The 4,032-nt window shown below is 42.8% G+C and overlaps 1 protein-coding gene across 1 annotated transcript in view; it reads left to right on the top strand.

The window, feature by feature from the left end:
* Positions 1 to 1,018, top strand: part of LOC143299369 (uncharacterized) — a 4,759-nt gene extending 3,741 nt beyond the window's left edge. Inside the window, exon 4 of the mRNA XM_076612518.1 lies at positions 1 to 1,018. This exon is cut by the window's left edge and continues 859 nt beyond it. The gene's annotated coding sequence lies outside the window, so the exon portion shown is untranslated.
* The last annotated feature ends 3,014 nt before the right edge of the window (positions 1,019 to 4,032 follow it).

Here is a 4,032-nt window from a genome sequence, read left to right as displayed (position 1 = left end):
CAGTCCCCTAGAAAGCACTTGCAAGTAATGTAGAAGCTAAAGCCAACATGCTGAAAGCACAGAGTGAGAATAGAACTAATTGAAAAAGTGAAACTGAATATGCCTTCTGTAGTTCAGAAACATAGATACCCAGTCCAAGGGAAGCAACTTGGTGTTACAGATAACTCAGTTCTTGGGGTACAGAGTGTTCAACGGGACACTGACGCATAAAGCTGCTCCTTAAGCAGACTGTAGTGTCCATTAGCTTGCCTGAATTATTATTAATATATTATTGTTGATACTTATATAGCACCCTTCTTTGGTCACAAACCAAGCTCTAAGCAGTTTACAAACACAGAGACATCAGTACAAAAGGCTGCCTGTTGAGACCCCTTGCTGTATTCCCTGTGACGAGCCTCTCACTGTGAAACACGTGCTCATTGACTGCTGGGATCTGCATAACATCAGACACAGACATTTCACGACAGATTCTCTTAAGACTTTGTTCCGTGCTGTCCCTCTGTGGACGCTAATGGACTTCTTGAAAGAACTGAACATTTTTAATCAGATTTGAATATCTCAAACTCTGGAAGATTTCTAAGTGTTGAGTTATTATTGTACTTTTTTTTTTTACCCTTGACTTGAAGTAGATGTTAACATGGTGATGGCCATGAGATGGTCTTAGTGGTTGGCGAGGCTCTAATAGTCTACGTACCATGATATGATTTGATTCGAGGCTGCCTGCCTGTGTAGAGCCGACTGACAGCTGCTGCCTTTCGGCACTCTTCATTTCCAGTGTTGACGGGCGCAATAGCCGAGTGGTTAAAGCGTTGGACTTTCAGTCTGAGGGTCCCGGGTTCGAATCACGGTGACGGCGCCTGGTGGGTAAAGGGTGGAGATTTTTACGATCTCCCAGGTCAACATATGTGCAGACCTGCTTAGTGCCTGAACCCCCTTCATGTGTAAACGCATGCAGAAGACCTAATACGCACGTTAAAGATCCTGTAATCCATGTCAGCGTTCGGTGGGTTATGGAAACAAGAACATACCCAGCATGCACACCCCCGAAAGCAGAGCATGGCTGCCTACATGGCGGGGTAAAAACGGTCATGCACATAAAAGCCCACTTGTGTACATGCAAGTGAACGTGGGAGTTGCAGCCCACGAATGCAGAAGAAGAAGAATAATTTCCTGTGTCATTTGGTCAGGCTTCAATCACACACACACACACACACACACACACACACACACAAAGCATGGGATTGAGAAGCATATCAGTCTCTAAGACGTTAATCAGAACGGAAGCGGCGAGTTTTGAGAGAGACACTATATATTCATCAGGTGAGGAATCCACAGGCCAGACTGTTTTTTGTTTTTTTTTCTATATTACTGGGTCAGTATATTAGCAGAAGGCCGTTGAGCTTGTCATCTTTTTGTCATGTCAAGGGACTGTTGTGAGTAATCTGTATGTATGATCAGTCGTGTCTGACTATGACCATCCGAACAGCAGAGGAGGCAACTATTGTCCTGAATATCTGGGCTTGAGTTTGATTTTAGTGGAGAGTGTCTTGCCCAGGTTACATACCCACTCTCTCGGCTAAGGGGGTTTTAGGACAGTCAGTGCTGGGATGGTTCCCAAAGGTCAGCTAGCCCCCAAGGCTGCAGCACTAAGAGCAAGTGCAATCTTTCCATCTAGTTTGAGAGTCATGGTCCTTCACAAAAGACTAAGCTGTAAATGATTTCCCATTGCAATGGAGATACCATTGATAATACAGCTCTCACTTTGCTGTTGGCCCAACTGTAAACTTATATCAATCTGTACTCTGTATATAGATACGTTTACACTACTTTCGTTTCAGCAGATTTTGTATACTCTTTACAAGTTTATTTTTGATCTGATTTTTGAGTTGTGACTGTACAGAGGTGACTGAATGAAAGTAAAACGGAGTTGAGAATGAATTCTAAAACATTTTGAGTTATGAATATACATATACGCAAACTTGAATTTACTTGTGAGTGCTTTATGTGTCGTAGCAATCCCAGCGTTTTCTGGTAGTTAGCAGACACACAAGAGTATAGTTTTCTCCAAATCATTGTTTAAAGTATGAAAGACAGTGATGATCTTGGGGAAGAAAAAAGTTTTTGGATGGTCTTATTAGGTGTGTGAACTGTGATATCTTTACATAGAAATGTTTAGTAGCAGTTTATCAGAACAGCGGTAAAATAGCTCAGTTTTAGACACGTTCATGTTGTTGATCTTTGATTTTTACATCTTTTTAAAATTTTTCTTTAACTGTAAGTGATATTAGATGATATTCATGTTATTAATTTTTATTTGTTTAGATTTTTGCTTTCGTTTTTCTTTTTGTGTGTATGTGTTCATGTTATTTGCTTTTGATTGTTGGGTTTTTGTCTTTCAGCAGGGGGTTGGGAGGGTGTGGGGGGGCATATTTTACCCGGTAATTTATGTGAGATGCTGTCAAGGAGAAAACCTGCTGTGCTCACACTCTCATTGCTGCTTGAGATGTGGAAGAGTGTGTGTGTTGGGGAGTGGTAGATATTTAGTTTTCCAGTTCTGCCACTAGATACTTGGTTTACTAGTTCTGCCACTAGATACGTGGTTTACTAGTTCTGCCACTAGATATGTGGTTTACTAGTTCTGCCACTAGATACGTGGTTTACTAGTTCTGCTGCTAGATATCTGGTTTACTAGTTCTGCCGCTAGATATTTAGTTTTCCAGTTCTGCCACTAGATACTTGGTTTACTAGTTCTGCCACTAGATATTTGGTTTACTAGTTCCACCATGGGTAGTGTCCATCACAAGTGAAACATGGGACCACCAGCACAAGTTTTGATGCATTCAGCCAGTTCATCAACATCCGGAACCGGACATTTTCCCCCACAAGCTCTGTTTTTATATTTCACTCCCATCAAGGGTAACTACTGGAAGCCCCACCCCCACCCTCTCTCTCTCTATATGTATATATATATGTATCTGCCTCATGCATCTCATGACAGAGGAGCTATGGAGTCAGAAACGTAGTGTTCAGTTTGTTGGGTTGGACTGGTTTGTGTGTTGAGAGATGAACAGGGGTCTGTTGCTCTTTTAGAGTTTGTATGTCAACTCCCTTCTTCTTCTTCTTCTTCTGCGTTCACTCGTATGCACACGAGTGGGCTTTTACGTGTATGACCGTTTTTACCCCGCCATGTAGGCAGCCATACTTCGTTTTCGGGGGTGTGCATGCTGGGTATGTTCTTGTTTCCATAACCCACCGAACGCTGACATGGATTACAGGATCTTTAACGTGCGTATTTGATCTTCTGCTTGCATATACACACGAAGGGGGTTCAGGCGCTAGCAGGTCTGCACATATGTTGACCTGGGAGATCGTAAAAATCTCCACCCTTTACCCACCAGGCGCCGTCACCGTGATTCGAACCCGGGACCCTCAGATTGAAAGTCCAACGCTTTAACCATTCGGCTATTGCGCCCGTCATGTCAACTCCCTCAGTACAGCCAGTCCTCTCTTCTCCTCTACACAGACCCCTCGGATGTCCAGTGGGTGTCTGAATGACCCAACTTTTAGCTTCCGTCGTCAGAATTGTGGTATTCTTTGTCAACATTCACCTCTTCAGTATAAGAGCCTTCCGCTTGCAATATTTTGATGATGGTAATTGGGGTGAAACGCTGTTAACGTCGTCTCTTTCGCCGTTCGTATGGAGAGAGTTCATGTTTGATTAACGGCAGTGAAGGAACGGGCTTCAAACAATGTGTAAATGGCAGTCACATTTCAGTAGAAATAGCATCCCCACTTTCCCCATCTTTTTGGAAATAATCTGTTAGAAATTTCCACGTTTCTATTGCTCTCTTTTGTGTTCTTGCCTGTTTTCTGCCTTCCGTGGTCTGTGATTGTGTTCTGTCTGTGCTGTTTAGCTCTGGCGATTAGGTATAGTGATATCGTAAAAACATTGTGATGGGCACCAGCTGTACGTTCTGCAGTGTTATTTGCCTATAATTACGGGCTTTTTTTTTTTTTTTTTAGGGCTTATGG

The sequence above is a fragment of the Babylonia areolata genome, chromosome 25 (genome assembly GCF_041734735.1).
Source record: "Babylonia areolata isolate BAREFJ2019XMU chromosome 25, ASM4173473v1, whole genome shotgun sequence".
NCBI lineage: Eukaryota > Metazoa > Mollusca > Gastropoda > Neogastropoda > Buccinidae > Babylonia > Babylonia areolata.
The sequence above is the reverse complement of the archived record's forward strand: the minus strand, read 5'-3'. Positions and strand labels throughout refer to the sequence as shown.